Source organism: Ornithodoros turicata, chromosome 2 (assembly GCF_037126465.1).
Source record: "Ornithodoros turicata isolate Travis chromosome 2, ASM3712646v1, whole genome shotgun sequence".
Classification (NCBI taxonomy): Eukaryota; Metazoa; Arthropoda; class Arachnida; order Ixodida; family Argasidae; genus Ornithodoros; species Ornithodoros turicata.
The window spans coordinates 99,849,402-99,873,554 of NC_088202.1; the positions used below are offsets into that span (position 1 = coordinate 99,849,402).

At 45.2% G+C, this 24,153-nt stretch overlaps 1 protein-coding gene across 1 annotated transcript in view; it reads left to right on the forward strand.

Annotated features, from left to right (window-relative positions):
• The window catches only part of LOC135385833 (CUGBP Elav-like family member 4), a 455,429-nt gene that overhangs the window by 24,772 nt on the left and 406,504 nt on the right, over positions 1-24,153 (forward strand). The gene's annotated exons all lie outside the window — the stretch shown is intronic.

The window sequence follows — 24,153 nt, forward strand, 5'->3', positions numbered from 1 at the left end:
TGAGGCGACAAGGTCCCAGACCTTCCGGTGGTGAAAGTCCCCGCTCGAGCTGTCGCAAATTAGCGGGTGTCCGCTTATAAAGACCACAATTGGCCGCTGCCCACCAACATGGTAGCGCCAATCAAAACATTCAAAAGAAAGCGAAACCAACTGTCTAATTGGTTACATTAACTAGGTTGGACACGTGAAATCCTCCGCCCCCACTTGGACTAAATCTGTTAATCCCGTCCGCCATCTTGGACATGTCGTAGTGTCCACAGTGCTTTCGGCTCAAGGGATTGCCTCTATAGGGCCACAAAAGCGAGCTGACCAAATGGGTCACGAGTGGCGGAGTTCCAAGAAGAGCAGCTGTCGCGCGAGAGCACAAAGAGTTATTCAACTGGTCGTTCAGTCTGGCGACGATGGAGGCGAAAATAAAAATGTTTTCGTAGTTACAGGTTTAACCTTTACAGAGGGGATTACACGTCCAAGGCAAGACTCCATAAGGAACTGTGCTGGCATTTGCCTTTTGAGCGCCTGAGAAACCCCCAGGGAAATACTAAGACAGCACAGACGGTGTCGGGATTCTAGTTGGGTCACCTCCCCGTGTCGGCGCGCAAAGCGGTTCACCAAGTTGATTTACGTAGTTGTCCAATACGCAGAAAGCGTACAGCCACACAGGGGACAGCATCTTACGGGCGTTGCTGCCTATTAGAGCATACTGTTAGAGCGCACTACTGTAACAGCTCCCATGTCGCCTCTCCAGCGGTATCCTTACGGACTTACAACCGCCTCGGGTCCCGAAATGAAATATCAAGTGTAACCATTATTGAAATATATCGTTGGTCATAGTAGCACTTGGAGGGCGCAATCCTCGTCCATTTTTGCGCTTAAATCGCTATTGTGGACGGAAATATGTAAAAAAAAAAAAAAAAACATTATGCATATAAGTTCACCGGCCTCGGTGGCTCTGTCGGTAGCGTGTTCGCCTTCTGATCCCGAGATCGCGGGTTGGAACCCGGCCGAGGACATTAGCAACTTGGTGATAGGGTATAAGTTGCTTAGACACGCCGTCTTCCGCGACGGACGTTAAATACGGGGTGCCGTGTGATGAGCATTCATCGCACGTTAAAGAACCCTCAGGTGGGCAAAATCAATCCACAGACCGACCGCTGTGGCGTTGTTCATGATCTCAGTGGTCTTGCGACGTAAACCCCCAATTATATAGCATATAAGTTCGTCAGAAAAAGTTAAACCTGCTACTCTGCGTTCATGGGTCGTTTGCTGCACTCAGAGAAAAATCTATACCTTTAGAGGTATAGATCGCCTGCTCAATAACTTAGCCCTTCTTAGGTATTATTTTATACCCTGCTTACAGGTATAAAAAAAATAGTCCTCAACAAAGGGCTATATGTCATACCTTTAGGGGTACAGCTCTATACCCCTGTGCGAGTCTGCACGAGTACCATCATGGTATTAAATCATAGGCATATACATTTTTAGAGGAGGGAACTAGAAATATCACCTTTGGAGGGAAGACAAGTTTTTGACATACACACACGTACTACAAATACACGCAAACGCATATGGTTGTTAAGTAGAAAGCAAAGCTCGTGCACATTACTCCCCATGTAAAAAAAAAAACACACGCAAAGATGGAGTTAAAAACTAAAGAAAAATTTCAAGGAGCAAGATCGCTCTGCGCAGTCATCAAGTCACGATATATCACGATGACAGACATTGACAGAGCAACAAATACTGATGTACCGATGGCGACTTGACAACGTGTGGAGCAGTTTTCTTCTGGTACGCAACTCTAAGGGTGAGGACATCTAGATTCAACATTCCGGCAATGTAAATATCATACAGCCATAAACTAACCATGTGGATTCAGATAGTACTGTAATAATATCTGTGTTTCTTAATCAAACATCCATTTAACTCAGCTGGTACCGTCATCAAAAACAAAATACTAATGATGTGATACAGCACGTTGCGGAAGTAAAGACTGTATAAAAAAACCGTAAAGGTATAAAGAAACAGAAGGTATAGCAGCTTCATCTATACCGTGAAATGCATAGCCTCGTGATCTATTCCTGGTACAGGATATAAACGCGTGTTGGTGAGGTATAAATATGGTACGTTAGCATTCCTTTATACCTCATTCATACCCTTGAGAAGCGTTGGAGGTATAAATAGGAGATTTGTTCCTCTTCTATACCATCCAAAGGTATATATCTAAAGCAGAAGGTATAAAAGGGGTACAAGAACACATTATTATACCTTATTTATACCTTTTTTTCTAACAGTGTGGTAGCAAATGAGCCACGTGCTGCCAAAAGGAAAGGAGGTGTGTCCTGTTGGTGTTGTGCACTAAAATGCGCTTCACCAGCATTGGCATGATACGACACGATAAAAGACGAGAGGCCTGTGTCCGTAAAAAAAGAAGAAGAAAAAGAAATGTTTAAGAGCATCGACGGTCAAACGCTGTAATGATGAATTCGGCCAAGGCCACGGTAGCACTCAGAAACTCAAAAGATTTGCGGTTACCTTGTCTATGAACAAAGGTAAACACGCTCGTTGTCGTTGATGTATTGGCAGGACTATGCAGGGTGTCTCACGTAACGTGTCAATAAATTTTATTTGAAGAGAGCAATAAAAGAAAAAACGACCGCTACTTTTCTGCTACTTGAGTTACAAACAGGTGCTACATCAAAAGTATCAAAGTATCACCTGTTTGTAACTCAAGTAGCAGAAAAGTAGGGGTCGTTTTTGCTTTTATTGCTCTCTTTAAATAAAATTTATTGACACGTTACAAGAACCGCCCTGTATGCTGTTCGTCACACATCCTTCGTGTGCATTATTCCTCGTGTTACACTTCCTGAAATCGAGCTAAGAAGTGATATAGGCGGTACGAGTGACTTAATGGGTGCCACATGAACGCGTACTTGTAAAGTATATTCCTACGGTGCATAATACTAGAGAAATAGGATTACGAAATGAGCAGCTTTTGATAGCAGATGCCTCATGGCGAGAGGCAAAATCGGCCTGTCTGCCAGCTGCTGTTCTGCGGTTCTGTGCTTTCGGGACATGCGCTTGAGTGCGTCATTCGGTTGACACACAAGAACCTGATTATCGCTTCGAGCGACGAGCAAAAAGACTGGAGAAATCATTTAGCAATGAGTTTCTATATGCTGCGTTTCTGAATGAAATGCAAGGATAAGGTGCTGCCTGTTCAGTCCGCTTGAGCGTACAATACTGCATGCAGTCATCCGTATTCGGTTGTGTTATGCACCGGGTGCGAGCACATTTCTTTATGAAATTTGTTCGCCGTCTTGTAGGCATGTTGCTCGAAGAGCGTATCGATAGATAGCGAGGGAAGCGTTCTGTGCCCATGAGATGCACATCGCAAAATCAGAAACCAATGACGCACAAGATGAAAATAATGAATGAACGGCGGCTCATGAGTGCGTCTCTCTCGGATGAACTCTGAATGCATTTCAGCCTATAATCCACGAGTGTAGCAAAAAATAGATCACGTGAAACCCCGCGCAAGGGAGTAGAGAAGAGGTGACTTTGGGTAGCCAGCCGAGAGCGGCGGCACGCTGCTTGTCAGGTGAAGGAGTGAGGGTGGTTGACATTGACAGTTGTTGATTAATTTCTTTGAAATCTGTGTTCAGAGGTATAAAAAGCATCATATCATTCCAGATTTGCGATAGGGGCCAATATTACGCCTGTGCTTGTGCTAAACATCATATAAAACTTTCGTCCGAAGAATTTTGTCAATACATGCTAGGCCTATAGCTTATCATTCACTAGTATGCTGGTACGAGCTAGCTGTGCACTATAGTAAAGTGACTGTTCGTCAGTGATCTTTGTCGCACGTATAGCTCGCTACTGTACCTGACAGTGCGACATTGACTACACTACCGTTCTTTCGTTTGACTTGAACCTCATAGCCACTGCAAAGATATCACACGGGGTTAATAAAGTAACCCAGTCACTAGCGTTTTTTTTTTCTTTTTCTTTTTTAATTCTTTAACGGTGAATATCGTCTCTACTGTTATCTTTGGTGTTGCCTTTTTTAGAAATATGATGGTTTTCTTAGGTAACCAGTACTGTCCAAAAACAGATACAAGGAAGATTCGACAAATGGGATTCGTTACAAGTTAAGTTACTGCGTTAAAATGTAACGAAATCACTAATGAAGTTACAAGATATGACAAAGAACCTCGAGTTCTCTAATTAATATTGAAAAGTAACGAATTAATTTCAAGTTACTTGGCCAGTGATGGAAAGTGTTTGAAGTACGAAGTACTCAAGTAGTACTTAAAGTACATTTCAAATCGTGTACTTTGTTATGTACTTAAAGTACTTGTTCCCAGTACTCTCCCATCAAGTACTCAAGTACCCAAACTTGGACTCCAGACAAAAATGGTCCACAGGAAAATGTACCGAAAACGATTTTTGTGATTTTAAAGAGCATATTTCAAGGAGAAAGTCTATTGTTGAGAGACTTCAAATATTGACAGAAATCTAGTGCTTCTATATTTATGTTTCAGGAATGGAACGCAAAGACACGCACATATTATGAGACACTGCAACCCGTAGCAGGTCTTGTCATTTCAGTTGTTGATGTTGATGTTTGCGAAAAAAAAATATATATATATGAGGGAGAGGTTGAATTCAGTTGTCCCAATGCATGGTTCTAGTGCTTTCCTTTATTGCTTACTTCCTTGGCAATCAATCACCATTATCTCTCACAATGTGACTTGATTTACACGATGAAGTAACGTATCAGTCGGAAAGACACACATGCTTGCGAGTAGAGCACCTGAGAAGTAGTTTTTGGGGGTAGGGGGTGGGGTGGGGTGAGAATTTTTGTTAGGAGTAGCAGAACAAGTCGGGAGACGAGTTCAATTTCTCCTTGTCTTTTTTCATACAAACAAACACACATGCTTTCATGTTTCATTTTTATATTTTACGTTTTTAATTGATCACGATTGCTGCAGATCACTGTCATATAAAAAATGAAAGTACACACTGTGTATTTTCTTCATAACCTTTTTTTTGGAAATATGTTGTATTTCAGAAAGCAGGAAGGAATGCTCAGAAATGTATAATCCCTGTTGGCTTGTGCTCTATTTTCCCCCCCCTGGAATTTCCTTGTGCGTTATACCCAAAGATTAGTACCGGAACACCCCACTATGCGGGTGATCTTGGATTAGTCAGGGTATAATACTATTTTGCACAATCACAGAGCACCTGATTGCTTCTATACATGTAACTGCAAATTCTGTTATCTGATTCTGTTCATATTCACGGGTGAGCATTCCAGTAGGGCTTCACAGCACTTGCCAAGAATGCTGACTAAAGTTTTGTTAAAAAAATAAGACGTCGCTACCAAACAGTGAAATGCAAAGTGATACAAATTAAATTGATAGTGTACTTGATCAGTACATAAAGTACTTTGCATGTGCATTGTACTTACTTGAAGTACATTTGCAGTGGAGTACTTTAAGCACTAAGGACGCCAGATACTTGGTACTTTTTTCCTTTAGGTAGAATTTTGAGGTACTTTTCCTTACACTGTGCCCCGTATTATGCGTTCTTGAGTTCTTGACAGTGTGTGTGGTGCAAAACGTTTGAGAGTTATTTTGGTAAGTACGTCAGAATTATACCAATATTTGCGATGATCGAAGAAGCCGTACCTTTATGTGCTCCCTTAGGTTGGCGTTTGCTGATTTTGATGCCCTGATAAACTTCTTTGACGGAGCACAAAGCAGGCATCAGAATTTTAAGTTAGTCGCTCTCCTCTGCCCATATTTCCTAGAACAGCGCCAAGTGTGACATTTTAGCTAGCTCCACAGTGCCCTGCGTCCTTAGAAATACACTCCTCGCCGCTACAATGAACACCCTCTTCCCCTTTAGCCTCCGAATATACGGCAAAAAAGAAACTCGTAGCGTTCCCCAAACAGCAACAACGGAGCGGTGTCGAGTAGCGTGCACATGGCTGTCGTCATTAGAGAGGGAGAAAAGAGGACGCGGCAAACGTTATTTGCGGACCAGAACTGAATAAAAGGAACTTTGGAACATACCGAAGCTACTGTAACAAATCTACCCAAAGAAAGGAACGACTCAAAAGTTACGAAAAAAGCAACTTTGTTACAGTACTGAGTTAGCCCCAACTGTCCAAAATATTGCTCAGTCTTACAGAAAATAAACATCTGGTCACCTTTTTGACGCACCATTCATACTGAATCTATGTGAAACGCTTGATTCAGTTTCCGGGATAGAAACAGCACTCACATTCTAATGAAGCTCGCAACTCGTGCCACTATCTGGTTTCCTGAGAGAGCACTCGTGGAATAACACGACGATTACCTAACCTCATTTTGCTGCAGCTGTCAGCTTTGTCGGAGAACACCGTCAAATGTTTGATTCAACTCGACACGTGCTTACATTTCTACGTGTACAGAGCACATTAGACAACCGCATTCTCACCGCGAGTTGCTCATCCGTCATTCGTCGCGTAGATCGGTACGACGTCCCGCTCCAAAACGAGCTGTGCTGCACGGAAATTCCGCAGTGTGAACCGCACGGCGACCACGCCAACAACGACTTCATTTTTGGAACGTTAGCTCGCATAGCGTTCAGAATTGGGCCCCCACTTCCTCTGTTGGATGCTGCTTTAAGACCGGCTCACCACTGGAATGCTCTTGCATTAAAATAATGGAATGACAGCAGCGTTTTGCGCGTGCATTTGAGATTCCTCGTGGCGAGCATTAAACGGGGTGCTCGCAACGAGAATTTAATTTTCCCTCCCTTCGGCTTTACGCGCACTTAACGTCACGTCAATGTGACATTGGAGTTGCGTAACCGCGTCTTTGGCTCTCCCATATTTTGACGGCTTTCGGACGGGCGCCGCGCTTTTGCCGCAAAGCTGGAAAATTAAATTTCCTTGAATGCGACGCCTTTGCAAAATTCTGACTTTCGGAAATGTGCAGTCATCGTTTTTCTTCGAAAGGCTGTCGAAAATGGCGATGCAAAGCGCAAAGTCACCCGAGTCAGAAGGGTTGTCGAAATATGCTTATCTACTTCCGATGTGTACGGATGGAGAATCTATTTTGCGTGCTCATCGTTTATAAGTACAATAGTGAAGAAAATACGACTTGGGCCTACAGGCAAATCACGATAAACCAAGAATATGTTGGTATAGTCTAGAAATGTTGTTTGTGCATTGTTTGGTTGCCAAAATGCATTTTTTTTAAAATGTTGTATAGTACGTTATTGGTACATGATGGAGCAAGGCACATTCTGCGTTCGTCGGAACCTGTTAGTGGGACCAAGCTGAAGTTGGATCAGTACCATCTCTCAATGAGAAGTTCAAGTGGCATCTCTCTGAAAGAAGTCCCAACAGCATTTTTCTTTAGTTTTCATTATAAAGAACGACGTATGGGGCATTCTGTTACTAGACTACTGACTTTGTTTCTGACTACTGTATTCTTTCCTCATAAGGATATCGCTTTGTCCATTACCTTTGTCCACTGTTGGTCATCGTTAGCTGATACACCCAGGTGTGGTCGAGGATAATTAAAGAAGGCACAGTACTGCTCATACGCCTCGGGGTTTCGGTATTTCACAGCAGTTGTTGTGCAAATAAAGCCGTGGCTTATGCGGGGTGCAACTTCTATTCCTTAATTCCTAGGGCTTTAGAGCATCCGAGCATACAGAGCTGTAAAGCGATACGCTCTAGCCGTTTCTAATGGGCAATTTTGTCAGAGAAGCTCTCTTTCTCTTCCACAACTGCACTATGGGACCCCTTGTTGTTTTCCGCTACCCTTTCTCCTAACACCTTTAACCTCCTCCCCTCAACTTTAGCCCTGTTCGCATTATCTTGCTGCTGAGGAAGGGTTCTTTCACATACTAACTTAGAGAGAACCCCGTGTGTGCGCAACATGAAGAACGTTTGAAATCGCTGAAGCGTAGCCAAAATCAAGGAAACTGAGTGCAGTCGTCGGTGTTGCGAGTGTCCGACCATAACGTTGTGAAGTGCCTTTTTGCGCCTCTCTCATCAGTGGGCGCGCAGTGCGAATGGGCTCTTCAAGGTACTCTGGTTATGAGTAGAGGCTGGAATTCATAACTGCATGCCCGTCGACTTCGTAGAATTTTTCCACTCCGCATGTGATTCGTTTTCTTCGTTTCTGCTCTTTTTTTCTTTTTTTTTTTTGCTTTTACTTTTTCTCGTCTTTCTTTTTTTTTTTTTCGTTTAGGCTTTTGCTTTTCTTTGCACTTGGTCGTGAAACAGAGTACTTCCTCGTGAACGCACATATGATCCCAGACCCTTAGGGATAATTCATTTGTCGTTTTGTCCACGCCCTCCCACGACTGTGCCAAGTCATTCCGTATCCACTCTGCATTTGGGTGCCCTCTAACTTTGTAGAAGTTAAAATATGAAAGTCGGCAAAGGTTGGCTATGTGTTGTAGCCGTTAACCAGCGCACGAGCACCGTATTTTATTTTAATTTTATTTTTTTACTGTAATGCTAGCATTTGTTCGAATCCATTTACGCTTTCTGCACATTGTTGAGTAATGTGATAGCTGCCACTAGAGCACTGCACGGGCCCGGGCTTACCCGAAAGCCCGGGCTTTGCGTTTTTTTTTTTTTGCGGGTCTAGGCCGGGCTCGGGTTTGAGCCACCGGGCCTGGGCCGGGTACGGGCTTGACAACGCCGGCCATGGTCGGTCATGTACGCGAACATATTTGGCGATACCGGACAGCTGAATTTTAATGTCACTTTTTTTATTATTGGGTATGGTGTATCATGGTATTCTCATCTGAGAACTATCACTTTTTTATATGTGGTCATCCTTATTTCGTGTAATGGGCCTGGATTTCACACGTGCACTCACACACATTTGGGGACGTTTGGTGTGGCGGGCGAGTTGAGCAAGTCGGGCACGAGGGTCACTTAGGTTAGGTGTTGGAACACATTTCGTTCCCGTGAGAGTCCGGCGCGAGGGTCAGTTAGGTTAGGTGTTCTGACATATTTCGTTCGCGTGGGAGTTCGAGAAGGTGGAATAACGCCGGTGCATGCGCAATAGAGCGGAAATGAGTCTCTCTTGATCCGCAAGGTACATACATATCGCCCACGAGCCACTGCGCGCTGCCTTCCCAAGCAAGCAAGCACCAAGCACCCAGCGGCTTGCCGGCAGAGAAACACAGCCTGTAAAACACAGAGCGTGCCTCCTCACTCTCCACCAATTAGCCGCGTCCTTTTCCTCGCTGCGCTGTGCTCTTTCAATACGCGGATTTGATGGGAGACCAGTGCAGAGACCGGAGCATAGCGCACGTCAAAAGATCCCCAGGTGGTCTAAATTATCCGCATTCCTACCCTGCGGCATGTGCAACATGTCACCACACTCCGCAGACAAACCTTACGTGTTCATCACAGTACCAGAGTACCATTTGCGCTCTTCAGTAAATCTAAATACGCCTCGGAGCCTCGAGAACCCATAAAGCAGAGGCGGGCTGGGACCGGGCCTGAGCATGGAAACAGTCGGGTACGGGCTGGACCCAGGCCGATGGAGTCGGGCTCGGGCAGGGCCCGGGCTGGAAATCTATAGAAGACGTCGGGCCCGGCCCGCGTGCGGGCCGTAGCAGCCGGGCCTGAAAATTTGGTCCGTGCAGTGCTCTAGCTGCCACGCACTTGCTGCATCGTATACCTGCGCGCGAAATTTTCGCTGGAACAGTCATATTGAATTCTCGGTTACTAATGGTGCGCATAAGATAAGGTGTAAATAAGTTGTAAATCGGAGGATGACACCCGTTGTGCAGTTGTACAGTACGTTTCCCAGAGGCTGTACCCTCTGCTATTCGATCCACTGTATACAAGTTTACGTCTTACTGAATTCAAATTTTCCCAACAGGTGACGGTTTCAAACCTATTTCATCATATTAAATTTTGCGGCTGATGTTCTTGTTCGAAGCTCAAACAAAAAGAAAAAGCAAGGATTCAATCACAGCCTGCGTGCATGAGCCCCCTGTTTCAGTTAAGCAAGGCCATGTTGTTTTGTCTTCTGGATGCACCTTCGACCAAAGCAAAGTTGTGAATCTACGTGTAGGAAGCGACACCCACAAATAGACGTTGGATTCATCGATCCTTCTTTTTTATCTGTATATCCTGCTGCTCCAGCTACTTATGTTGCAGAGCTTGAATCCGGTAAGCTGCGAAACTTGTTAATGAAAACGACGAGAGTGCATTTCCCTGTAGTAAAGCATTCGTTCACTCTATTTGTGTGCCCAAGATAAAGCTCCCACGTTGATTTGCATGTTCCGCTCCGCAGTGCATGGGGTTACACACATACGGACTTCGAGTACGCGTGTCCTGATTTCGTTTTATTTCTGATAGTCTTTAGTTACCGTTAGACGCAGTAGAGATGTTAAACCACATACGCATGAAGAACATCTCACACTGTGCCGAAAGCCTTTAGAACACTTTGTAAAGCATATTGGTTCAAAGTATACATGAAAAGTGTACTCGACTTTTTAGAAATATTACCGTACGTACACAATCATGAGACTTCATAATAGTGAGTTTTAGTAAACCAGTTTGCAACGTCCCTGTACGGTACATGGTACGATAATTCGAAACGATATCACGATACGCGAGACGAACTCTGTTGGGGTTTTAGTACACCGTGGAAGGAGACGGTACGGTGAATTAACGTTGTAGCGCTCCCGCATGGCAAATCTCGAACCCTGAACAGTGCAGCCTTTCGATGTTACGACGTTGAGGAGTTCTGTTATTGCAATCCACTTCGTTGCATCCACGAAAGGGTTACTCGTGATCACCTTGAGCAGCATAAAAATGCTTGTATTGCAAACTGTAGGATGGGACAAGCACAATGCTTGCCCACACTATCCCACACCACGCTTCGAATACCGCCATCTTGCTTCTCGCGTAGGGCATAGCCGTCGTCTTCCTCTTCCCGCGGGGCCCCACAACCCGCGTGACACCTCCGATATACTGTGAAACGCGGCACGCTATTACTCGAGGAGATCCGTACCGGTGATACGCTAGCTGAGTTCCGCTACGTCGCCATCGCGCATGCGCCATGAGACCAACGCCGTACCGGGTGTCGTATCGGGGACGCAAAAACGGTCTACTAGAACTCTCTAATGACAAAGTCCTTTAACATAGCGTCGCGTGCATACAGCGCTCTATTCCACTACTGCAGAAATCGATATTTTACTCAGTCAAGAAATCCACGCTGTCACTCATACCGGACTCATGCGTTATGCTTGGGCGACCAGCGTAAGAAATAATTCCCGTCCATCGACGCCCGACAATAGCACCATGCAGTGTCCTATCAAACTAATGCCGCTTCCCTCGGCAGTCGTGCGTCCGTTTGACTTCTACGGGAATTCTAGGGTTAACTTATCACCGAACGGAAATTGCATTCTGACACATGACAAAATGGACCAGATTTCGAACTCAAGAGTCTTTTTCATTCCTCATTGCTTGTCTTTCTTCCTACTTCCTTCCGGCGTCTTGTGGTAATGTACGTCTAAAGAAATTCAGGAAGGAGACTCATTTCCTCTTCAGTCATTGCGGGAAGGCGAAAATAAAGTCGCACCACCCTGCCCGCGCCAGCCCATTTGGGCGTCATTTCAAAAGTTCACCAGATCGCGAGAAGATTTATGCTTCTGAACGCACGGTTGTGGCGCTGATTAGAAGGACATGGCTCTCCCTGCGATGATAGTATATCCACGAAGATAAGCAAGCTGTTGAAATGTAAATGCAAGTAGTGCGTGTTTCTGAGTACTTAAGAGCCGAGTGTACAACCAATAAATCGGATGGGACGGTTTTCAAGCATCGTGTTTGGGTGGATGGCGCCAACAGTACGGGGAGTTCGAGAAGATTGTAGGGAAGCTACAGATGTCGGCCATGACGTACTGGAAGCAAGATTGCAGTCCGACTGTCGGTTCCAGGGTCTCGATGGGGGTCATGTGTTATGTCTCATCGGGGTCATGTGCAGCCATGCTTGCCTTTCACACTGTCTTGGTGAGCACCCCTCGCATCCCACCTCCCACTTAACTGGCACTGGCTGTATCGTCGGAAAGTATGCTGGAAAGTGGATAGCACATTGCCTCAACATCTGCTTAAGAGTTCTACCAGCCACTTCTAATGCAGCAGCATAGCAGAAGCTACCCACTTCCCAGTGATCGCGTTACGAAGAACCGCTGCGCCATTATACCCATGATCTCGGATTGTCTCAAGAAGAAGCTTCTCAAGGTTCCAGCAAGCTGTCGTGCTAGAGACCTCATTGTATTCGTGCTATAGACCTTAGCCCGTGCCCTGCTTCCCGCCTTGCACTCGTCAACTTCCTGTGGTTTTCATCGCCATCCCTGGCCTTATTTGGAAGAGGCTCCTTCCTCCATGTGTTATGCGGCAGCACAGTCTACAGGTTTTGCACAATCAGAGCACGAGGACCGCAATCCGCTACTGTGATTCCTGCGCTCTCAGTTGAGGGTCGTGTCCGTCTGTCTCATCGCACATCCTCCACCGCGGCGGAGCTCTACGGCATCTTCATGGCACTGCAGTTCATAGAGACATTTGCAACAATCGTGCATCGTTTCAAAATAGAGGGCCATATATTGTGAATGAATACCTGGGTTAGAGGCCCTGTAAGCAGTGTTCGTTTCCGCAGGCCTAGCTCCCATTTTACGCGACGCCAGTGGTTTGTATATTACAATACAATATACAATATATCACTGTTGCGCTGCGAAAAAGCACAGTATCATCCTACAGTGATTCAGAATGTGGTTTGAAGGCCCTGGTCTCTACGTTTGTTCCGGGATGTCTCGAGCTTGTGGTGCAAGATGTACTGTACACGCATGAGATTGTGGTGTCAGCGGGGCCTGACTTACAGTTCCATTAGATCCCTGGTCAGTGTGGCATCGCCGGAAACGAGGCTGCGGATCTGCTGCACGCCAAGGTGCTCAGCATGGTCGCGACAATCTGTGGCTCATTTACTTCACCATGAGTGACCCGAGTCGTTTTATTCACTCATTATTATTACTATGTTTGGAGTTTGACCCTGAGCTCCGATTCCAAGCGCCTCTACCCCTCCCTCGTCCTGCTGCGTCTCTTGTGCATAGGTTTCGACTGAACGTCCAGTATAGCGCTCACTTGCTGCACAAATTGGGGGGGGGGGGTCGAGGTAGCTTGCCGTTGTTGGCCGCACAAATTGGGTAAGTGTGCTTCCCCTAACTGCGGCCAATGTGGGGCCATAGAAGACTCGGGCCACGTCCTCCTCGTTTGTTCTAAATACGCCGACATTTCGAGGGCCCTAGAATTGAGCTTGGCTCGCTCTTTTGACGCTGCGAAAATTTTAGTTCCTGACCTCCTTAGCTTAGTTCCTGAGCGTATCCTGAAATTCCAGTACGTCGGGTGTACTTCACCAGCTCTGTGGGGCTAATGCTCGTCACTGTCAGCAAGATAATGGGAAGGGGACTCTAGTAAGTGGACACACGTCGACAAGCTCGTCATCACTTTATAGTACAGACCCAAACAACGTCTTTGCGGTACCTCCATCGCTGTCTCTGCCCATAGAGACACTCTAGCATCGCTTTCGACTGAATGTCCCCTATACAGTGGCCATATTCTACACAAAATCAGAGACTTACTGTACTCTTGGAGAAGCACACTAGACGCCCGTTCCCCTTCTGCAAGATGCTGATGCCCTTCGAGTATATGCTCGCTACCTCACCCGTCACCCTCACCCCTATATCCGCCATATTGACGACGACTGCCCCGACTCCGCTTTCGGCAAGGCCCGCCTGAAGGATCATCTTCCTTCCTCCTCATCCGGAGGGACATTTGCCCGTCCCGATATCTGCTCCTCCATCCCCGGTCTTCAGCGCGAGCGTGACACTCCCGCACCTGTAGCCCTCTAACTCGCTCTCGACTTTCTGCGCTCCACGTGTCAAAATCATCACCACGTCTACATGGACGGCTCAGTCACGGCAGACAGCTCGGGTGCTGCATTTTATATTCTTAATAGTGACTTTCAGCAAGCCTTTGCCACCCCTACCCCCCCTTACCCAATGTCCTCCATGGAAGCAGAACTCCTCTGCATCCTGCCGGCTGCATTTCGTACACGAACGATGAAAAAACGCTTTTGGTCCTGGTTTGGGACCGATTTTTGTTTACCACATCACCTTCACTAGGAGGCTTCTGTGGTGGATATAAATGCACGTTTTCCACTTGATGGCATATTTCGCATGAGACACGATTGTCTAAAATCAGCACTCCGTGGTTTATCTCATCTCAAATCTCCAGGTGTCGCAAGACTATTTCTTTCCAGTAATAAACACGTGCAGCACATGGTCCACCTTCAAGTACAATATTGGCACAACAATTTCAAGCGCAACATGGCTAATATGGAACGGCGAAGTATTGACAGGCGATTTGAGCTAACCGTGCCCCCAACATATACATAATATATATATATATATATAGTGAAAAAAAATAGCATAGGCTCTCATATATATATATATATATACAGGGTGTTTCAAAAAACGGGCCGATGGAAAAATACGGGGTAAACGGCACTTGTGTGGCAACTGAATTTGCCATCTTGCAAAAATATTTTCATTTGACTTTAATTAAAAAATTGAATTTTTTTTAATTGAACTCCAAAATTTCCCAAGTCAACCTCACGTTTTTTTTTTTTTTACAGAATTAGAGAGCCCGTAGCGAACTTAGTCAGATCCACCAAGAAATCCGTTCGATATTGCAAATGGAACTGCCCAAAAAAATTTCCGAAATTGAGGCTTCAAAGTTTCGGGTATTCAACGGCGCACTGCCGCTAATATATTCAAAAATATATGAAAATATTTTTGAAAGATGGCAAATTCAGTTGCCACACAAATGCCGTTTACCCCGTATCTTTCCGTCGCCCCGTTTTTTTATAAAGTCCGAATGACACGTTTTTTGAGACACCCTGTATGTTTACAGATCGAGCGTGCCACAATCCCAGCTGTGAACGGCCGTTTCGAGCTTCTTGGCTCTCATCGGCACAGCGCAGGGATGTGACACGCTCTTGGGTCGGCACAAACACTGTGTCTCTACAAGACATCAATGTTCCAAGGTGTTAGCAACACCTCTGGAGGCCGCAGTGCAAAGCCAGTAAGTACAGATACAAATATAAAAATGAGCAAATGCTCCATGGCTGCACGTGAGGCATATGTTTACAGATCGAGCGTGCCACAATCCCAGCTGTGGACGGCCGTTTCGAACTCCTTGGCCCTCATCGGCACAGCGCGGGGATGTGCCATGGAGCCATTGAGCATTTGCTCATTTTTATATTTGTATCTGTACTTACTGGCTTTGCACTGCGGCCTCCAGAGGTGTTGCTAACACCTTGGAACATTGATGTCTTGCAGAGACACAGTGTTTGTGCCGACCCAAGAGCGTGTCACATCCCTGCGCTGTGCCGATGAGAGCCAAGAAGCTCGCAACGGCCGTCTACGGCTGGGATTGTGGCACGCTCGATCTGTAAACATATGCCTCATGTGCAGCCATGGAGCATTTGCTCATTGATAATCCTTTTACCTCACCCTATATATATATATATATATATATATATATAGACGATATATCCTGACGAAGACAGTGCCACTGTCGAAACGTCGACCCCGTGCCCATTTTTCTTTTTAACGTCTCCCCATGTAATAAACTAGTGTTTTTAACTTCCCTAAAATCTGTTTCCGCGTCTTTTTTTGAACTTCTGTAAAACTTCGTGGCCGTTTGATAATCCTTTTACCTCACCCTATATATATATATATATAAAGAGGGGGAAAAGCCATTAAAGAAACAAGTAAATGACGTTAGACATGTTTGAAATTTGAAATATATATATATATGTAGTACATATTTTGTCATAATTTATGTTGCTTCTCATATCTAACGAATACGATACCAGTCCGTTACACCAGTTTGCTTGCCTTCTACTCCTGTGTTCAACAATAGAAGCTACACTATGCGACTAGCGGTACATGATCATGAACGCTTAGAATACATGTAATATACACCTGCTCATACTTAACTCTATGTAACAACCACTTTATAGTGAAACGGAGTTACCGTACGTATAATAATCACTGTAACATTCGTCGATATTATTTTTGATGCGCTTTATAAGCATGAGTAACCATGCGGTGCTGAAGTACTTCTTCAGTCAGTCGACGTTTGCCCTCGTTCGCTTACTATGCAGCTTTAAAAGTCATCGTATCGGCCAGAACCCTGCTTGTACTGATCAATTTCCTTCGGTGAAACCAAAAAAGAACAAAAATTTCGAATCTTTGTTTTTTTCTTCTTTTTTTTTTGTACGAAGGCAGATATAGGCTGTTTTGAGGAACGATCTGTTAACACGTTGTTCCTTTTCTTTCAATTAAGTGTTTCCTCTTTGCCGTATGCACCAATACGCACTCCTCTGGGCTGAAAGTGGTGAGTTGTGGCAGTCGTCTGCTTACATGCAAGTTCGTCTTATACCTTTTTTGTGTTTTTCTTCCTCACAATGCGCCATTATAAAATGTAAGAATCCCATAGGTGTTAGCTCTGCGATAGCTTGAAGGAGCTAATCACTGCGTCCGTACGTCCATGGCTTTACAGGTCACGTGGCACAACATGATATCAAATAAAACACGGTGTCACAATGCATTAAAAGGCTCGCAATACAAGATTAATGGCATTTCGAAAATAGATTCACCGAATATTTACCCCCGACAGTGGCTCTATTGGGCTTCACATGATGTGTCTGTCTTCATTGTGTTCCATCAGCATCCGCAATCTACGTTACTGTCTGCTATCAGTCTCTCGCTGTCGGTCTGCCTTATTGGTGGAAAGTAAAACTCAGTGTGCAAACACCTCTCCCTTTTCCACTCTTTCGCATTTCAGTTTCACTCTGTGTGTTTCGCCCGTAGATTAATTTTGTGACTGCACTTTGCGTTCGGTTCTGGGCCTCTTGACCGTCTCCTCACCACACTCAAAATTGCATCCTTTATCCCCACATCATAGACTAGGGGAATATTTGGCGCCTGTCCTGCCAGACACACCTCCACCCTTCCACCGTAGCGACGAGTGAGTGGCCATCCCCTTCTCTTATGTTGACACAAGGGGCGGGCGGTTCTTCGGCATATATTAATGTTTACATCTCCCTCGGCGTAAACAGAGAAAACAGCCTCTTCGGCCGGAATCCTTTTCCTTCGAAACGAGCAGCCTCATAAACCGACCGATGCTCGGAGTTATAAAGCCTTACCTATTGCTGATGCAGCATAGTGTAATGTGGGGTATAGGCAGACAATTTATTGAAGCGATGCCGGTACACCCTTTACAATAGGAGGCGCTCTTGGCAGAGGCCTTCTTCGCCACATCAGCAGTATATCTCGGTCCCAATCACGGCAGCACTTACTTAGGCCTGCTTCTTGGCTTTGCCATCATAAACTTGTCACTGGATACTGCGTGGGACAGGAGGGGCCGTTTGCAGTATTTTACAACCCGTTTCTGGTCCCCTTCTGTGTTTATGTTGGTACATGTTGGTGCTTGGGTGCACCGTATCTGCAGCTAAAGGTGCTTCGCTGTTACTACTGCAAAGACTTCCGGAAATGAGGTCGTAATCTATAGCACGCGCCTTGGTTCTTTCTTTCTTCCGTTTTTGTGTAGTGTGCCTTCTGGGTAAGTCAGACGTCAGCGATTGAAAAGCCGAAGAGTACATTTGGGCCTCGGGCATCCCTTTTTGTCATGTAGTTCTATTCTTGCCGGATTTCTTTTCAGGGACCATGTATGCAATGATGTTGACTTTAACGGCAAACGTCGCTTGCTCGGTTTGCTGCATGGTGTCCCCATGCATCTTTGGTGCGTGATACATGACACAATAAATTTTAATGCAGACGACGGCGATTTAAGATCTTAATGGATTTGTTTCAGTACAAATAAGGAAAAGTAATGTAGCGGCTTCACGGCCCACTGATGTAGTCATACGGTGCGACATATGGGCTGCTATTCCTTTGCACGAAATCTGTCTTACGCGATAGATGTCAGTAATTCTTCTGGATGTGGCATTTCTACGGAGTACGACGAGCCGTGTGTGGCATGCACATTACTCCAGGGGTCGTATGAATCGGGGCTTTCTTTAGCATGTTGTATGGAGCTCTGTAATGTTGATGGCGTGTGCTTTAGAAATAGTACAAACTGCCCGGGTTCCATAAACCCACTCGATTGTGCAACTGCGTCATCCAGAGGCAACCAATAGAATCAGGGCATATCAGTAAGGTTATACCAGCGGCATTGCCGAATTGGTAAAAGCGTCCGCTCATCGGTATTAGCCAAGGTCGTGCAGACGACCGGGAGGTGGTGGGTTCGAATCCTACCACCGGCTGTGCTGTCTGAGAGTTTCCCTGGATTTTCCGGCAGACGAATGTCGGCACAGTTTCCCCTGAAGTCTGCCCAGGATGCACACTAACCACCCTGTCCTCTACCGCTTCCTGCTCTCCTGTCTCCATCTGTGCACATCTGTACGGCGCTCATAGCCATAGTTGCTTTAACGCGGAATTTAAAAATAAATCATCAATGTATCCACATCTTGGTCTACTCTAATCTTCTAAGTAAGTGCAATGATCTAAGCAAGCTTCGGCGTGTGAAAGTGTGGAAAATAAGCTTGCCACCTTCAGCGAGAATCGACCTTTGAGCTAGTCTTGAAAATGGCTGTTCAAGCATGGTAATGTGTTTTACTTTTTATTTTATTTATTTAGCTTATGTAAGCCACTTGACCGTATCTCCGCGTAAAACTGGGTATATCCGCATGGAACCCCTCGCGTGGCGACACGCTGGCGTCACCGATTTAATATACCATCGAAACTTATATATCCTGCCGATAGAAAAAGGAAAAAGGGTATGCCGCTTGCCAGGGAGGCGTAAAGTCCTGCAAATATTGCTAAGGGGCCACCCAGAATCAATTTGTTCTGCTCCGGTAGCCCTTCACTTTCAACATGCAGTAATGTACCATAGTGTAATAATAATCGAACGTGTGTATGCAACATTTCATGTATCATTCCTTATTCCAGTGCACTTTAATAAGTTCCTATATTTCACTTTCGCACTATTACTCAAATGTGATAAAGCTGACAAGGACCGAAATACAAGTTAAATTTTGTATTGAAGTCTTAGTAGATATCAAGATGGTCTTCAAGTGCGGCAAGTGCTCCGAGCTTTAGAAGCAATGTGTGGAGAGAACTTGGCGTAGGGAAATGCTTAACTCGGAAATGCTTTATCGCAGTCCCTAATTCTGTCCAAAGTACACGTTCCGGAGTTTGCGTTTCTTCAACACAATGCAGAAAGCTGATCACCTCCAACACCTCACTATTCTTATTCGCTGCCATATTTTGACAGCGTCGCACAGAAGACAGCCACATCACCTCGCTGTGGGATTGCTTGATGTCGCACCAACGTAGTTGCACATGCTTGACTGGTGATCCTCTTTATGACTCATTATGATCGCCTTGGCGGAAGCAACACCATCACGGGGAACATCCAGCTAATGCACTCGCCCCAGACTCTTCTAATCATGCGCAGCTTGAAAGCGTAGCTGTCATACGGCACAACATTCCGCTACGTCTGCCTTCTAGCGAAGACACTTTCTTCTCACTCTACAGTGACAAGGCACACTTTCCAGTCGCAGGCCACGTGGTATATGCGAGCTCCGTTACATGGCATTGGAGACCAACTACACATTCGTCGTATACAACGACAGGCACATTTCGTATTTATTGACAAACGCGGCTTCTTTCCAACCTCATGATTTTCCACAGGGCTTCCTGTACTGACTGTAAACGCGAAATCGACTATTTCTTTTTTCGTCCACACAGTTCGCAACCTCTCTTTGGCGTCTTCTGGGAACAACTGGGCACTTCCTTGCTAAGCCACTTCACGAATTCTTAAGTGCGTAACGTATAAGGCACTGGTAAGAGGAGAAGAAAAGAAAGCAAAAGAAACACTCTTCAGATCCGCTACAGTTAGAAGGGAAAGTGCTGAAAGAGGTCGAACATAAATGTAGAAAAGGGAGGCCACCGTAGTTGTGAGAAGACACCCCCTCCTCAAAGTCAAATTGCTACTCCACTGGTGACCGAAGGAAATCAAAACCGAAGGAAAATACAGGGGGGCATTTGGTGTCTACACGTCTGTGTGTCGAGTCGGGCAGGAGACTGGCTTTTTTTTCCCTCTCCGAGCTTCTTGTTTTCTGCTAAAAGTATATATAAAGTGTCGTAACGTAAGGCAGGGCGATCAACTGGGGTAGAGATTGCAGACTAGATATTGACAGGGATGCTGTTGAAAGAATGGATAGAAGGAATGCTGTACAGATGGACCTTCTTGATGCATAGCTCCCATATTTTTTAGTATAACTTGAACAAGTGTATGAGTGGAGCTGTCTGGATAGATTTGGCTCAGAATGCAAGATGAATGCTAGAACATGTTACACTGCAATGACAAACATGACTGCGCACTTCGCCATGACAGCTTCCCAATGTAACCACTGCTCTGTTCTGGTCGACCCAAATCAGCAAATATCAGTCATAACACGCGTTGTCCATCTCAGACGGAGATCGGAAGTGTTGTAGCATTCAAAGTAGACTGCATTAAGCCTCGCAATTGTTTTCTTTGCCGCCGTGTATCTCTAATGCTGCAATAGTATTGAAGCATCTATGACGTGTAAAGCAGAACATCATAACTGTTCCTACTCCAACTTCCATGGGAATTTTACAGTGCTCACTTCCCTATATGTCTATTACGAGGTGCCAATAATATACTGAATAACGTATAGTGCTCAGCTTCAGAGAACTTGAAATTGTTTTTTTTTCTATGGTGACGGTGATGAGTTAAAGAAGAAACTGGTGATGTCGTCTGTCCCACACCTCCCACCATCCCATACCCCTCATTTAGAACCAGCAATTTGATATTTTGGCCCTTCTTAGCAGAGTGTCGAGTTAACGTTAACCTCTAACGGTTACCCCCTCGGTGGGCTTGGGGAACATGCACCCCAGACTGCCAAGATTACCGTACGACTGCACGTATTTTGCTCTTCCAACATGAGCTTCGATTTTTCCAATCAGTGCCGACCCTCTTCCAAAGAATTTACGCTCAGGTTAGGAAAATCTTGGAGACCTAATGAGGTCCCGTAACCATGACGACGATTGAAGCATAGTTTTACTAATGAACACCGTTCCTGCATGCACAAATGAAGCCTATTGTCGCGCCGGCGCTGTTCCATTTATCCCAGTTTCCCGGTGGGAGACACCTGTATTCAGTTTGGCTCTGGGAAATGGCGAGGAATCCCTTGGGCCAAAATATTACCCTACCGGCGTCGTATTAAAACATACAACCCTATGCAGAGAGTTTATGTTTGCGGCTTGTTTGCGTCGCGGGGATATATTCAGAGCCAGATCTGAATGCAGGAACCCTTAATGAGCTTCGCGAGGGGCTTTAACAAGCAGCTATCCGTAGACAGTTTTGTGCTAGGTTTTGTTTTTGGGAGGGTCGGCAAAAGTGGAAACTATATCTATATACTCCGGAGACGCTATTGTCTCTTCTTCTATCTTTTCGCTTTATGTCTTCTTTACTGTAGAACGAGATGCGCCAGCTCCTCATTGTTGCTCCGTCACCATATCTATGCCGACAGTTGTCACTTCGACTGTAGCTGCATAGGCGGACGAAAACAACACTGATTGTTACAATTACTACAGTACTTCTTGGCGTTCTTTTTTTTTTTCTTTTTATGATAGGGAATACGGCAGTTGCATAATAGCACACAAGGGGCACTCATTTGAACAGCTATACGCTTATTTTCTTCTGATATCTGATGACACAAATTGTAGCTGTTGCAAGATTCGCAATGTGTGCTGCGTTCTCACAGATAACTCACGAACGACAACAACAATGAAAGAAGGAAGTCACTGAAAAGTTTAGTTAGCTGTAGGACTCGAACCCACATCTTCTGGTCCAGGGCTCTAACAATTGAGCTAAGCCCCTTTTTTTTTATCTAAACAAACTTTAATGCAATGATGATATGTACAAGAGTGATGCCAAGAATATACAATATTTACAGTTTCTTTCAAGCTAACACACCTGCCCAAACGACTTCCAACAAGGGTGCGTCATTTGAAGGGACAAACACATCCACTCACTCACTCACTCACTCACTCATTCCGCTTTCACTCTCACATAGTATACCGAATTTAGATAGCAAGTGATGAATTTAGGAAAACGAGCACGTCAAGTTTCTCACTCACGCACACATTCATGGGACGGGGCGACGCAAGCGCCATCTGTTGAACACGATGGAAATTGATGTTCTGAGGCTGGAACACAGAAGAAAGCACAACACAACACACGAGCCTCAAGTGCCGAAGAACAATGAAAGAAGGAAGTCATTGAAAAGGTTAGCGAGCTGTATGACTCGAACCCACGTCTTCTGGACTGTCGGTCCAGGGTTCTACCACCCAGACAACAAGACAGGCAACAGGAAGTGCAGCGACGGATTCTTGGACAATGAACATTTTCTCTATAGATGAGACAGCAGCAGTTGGTACGGGACACCCTTCCACTCTTCTTTGCCCCTATCACTGAAAATTTTGGTAGCTAATCTAACGAGGTGCTCATCTCGAGCAGGATTCTACAAGCCCAGTGAACAACCGTTTGCTGTTTCTCCATGCGTTTCTCGAAATGGTTGTCACCTATGAAAATTATGAAAAGTAGGTGGGATCCTTTATTTCTTCTCGTTTTTATCGTTATTTAATTCTCATTAGCTAATCTAGGGTAGGGTTCTTGAGGTAGCCAGTCGATCACTGACACAACTTATTTCCCCATTTCCTTCTTCATGATATCATCCTCATCTTCAACAGCAGGTGGAAGTTTTGATGCACAGTTGTATTTTCTTGCTTTTTGTTGGTAAAACCCAGCACAGTTTCTTACCCTGGCTTTCCAAAGCTGTTCTCTTCTTTTCTTATTTTTTTGGAACCGAAAACTTTATGTGTTGGTGGTGGTGGTGGTGGTGGCGATAGGGCTTGCCGTTGTCGGCCTCACGTATGTGGGCAACGTCACGACGCTTTATGTGGCCAGCCTACGTCCCACCAACATGTGTGGCCGTCTACGTCCGTCCGTAACAGATGTGGAGAGAGTGAAGGAAGAAGTTGCAATAGCACTTTAAATGGCAGCTCCGGGGGTACCTTGACTTTTTGAAACTTTACCGATATTCTGGAAGCCCATGTCGAACTGTGTCTGAAACCACCCTTCATTTACAGAAAATAGCCCCATATTTTAAATTATCGTAAATTAGCCATCCCAAAACACACATGGGGGCCGCCATTTTTATGACGGAATTGATTTACGCGGTTTATACCGCTGACGTAAGTGGTATCAGTGTTCTTCAAGACACCCCGCCCTCTCTACGCAGCATACGTGAATGTAGACAAGCATTGGTGGCAGGGAGCGTCTGCTCGATCGACATAGCTTCTTGATTGCCGGGGTGTTTTTTTTTTGTTTTTTTGGATGGTTTGCCAGTGCCAAAACACGTTGTTGATACCACCTGTGCGCCTAGGATTCGTGCAATTATGCTATCGCGTTGCCGCCGAAGAGGACCATGAACGTCACGTATTATCAACCGAGCTGTGCTACGCCTACACACGAAAGATATTTTTGTTGGAATTGTAGTTATCCTTGATAAAGTAAGTCAATTGCTTGCTTAATTGCGAGACTTCACTCTGGTATCGTAACTGCTGCATCACTTGCTGCTTGCGAAGTCACACACTACACACATATCTCTCTCTGGAATGCCTGGCGTTTGGCGTCCCAGGAACAGTAATTAAACGTGTGAACTAGTCGTTTAGCAACAACATGGTATCGTATACACACTGTAGGTACGTACGTAAGAATTAGGCATGAATGACAACTCTAGCGGCAGACCAATGATGAACGTATTTGCCAAATTATACATTGTCGAGAGAGCAAGTACCAGATACAAGAACAAACAAGATACTTACATGAGAGCATACATGGCTTTTGTGAGCAAGAGCAGGACAAAAAGAAAGAAAGAAGGAAAAGTAAAGGCGTAGCAC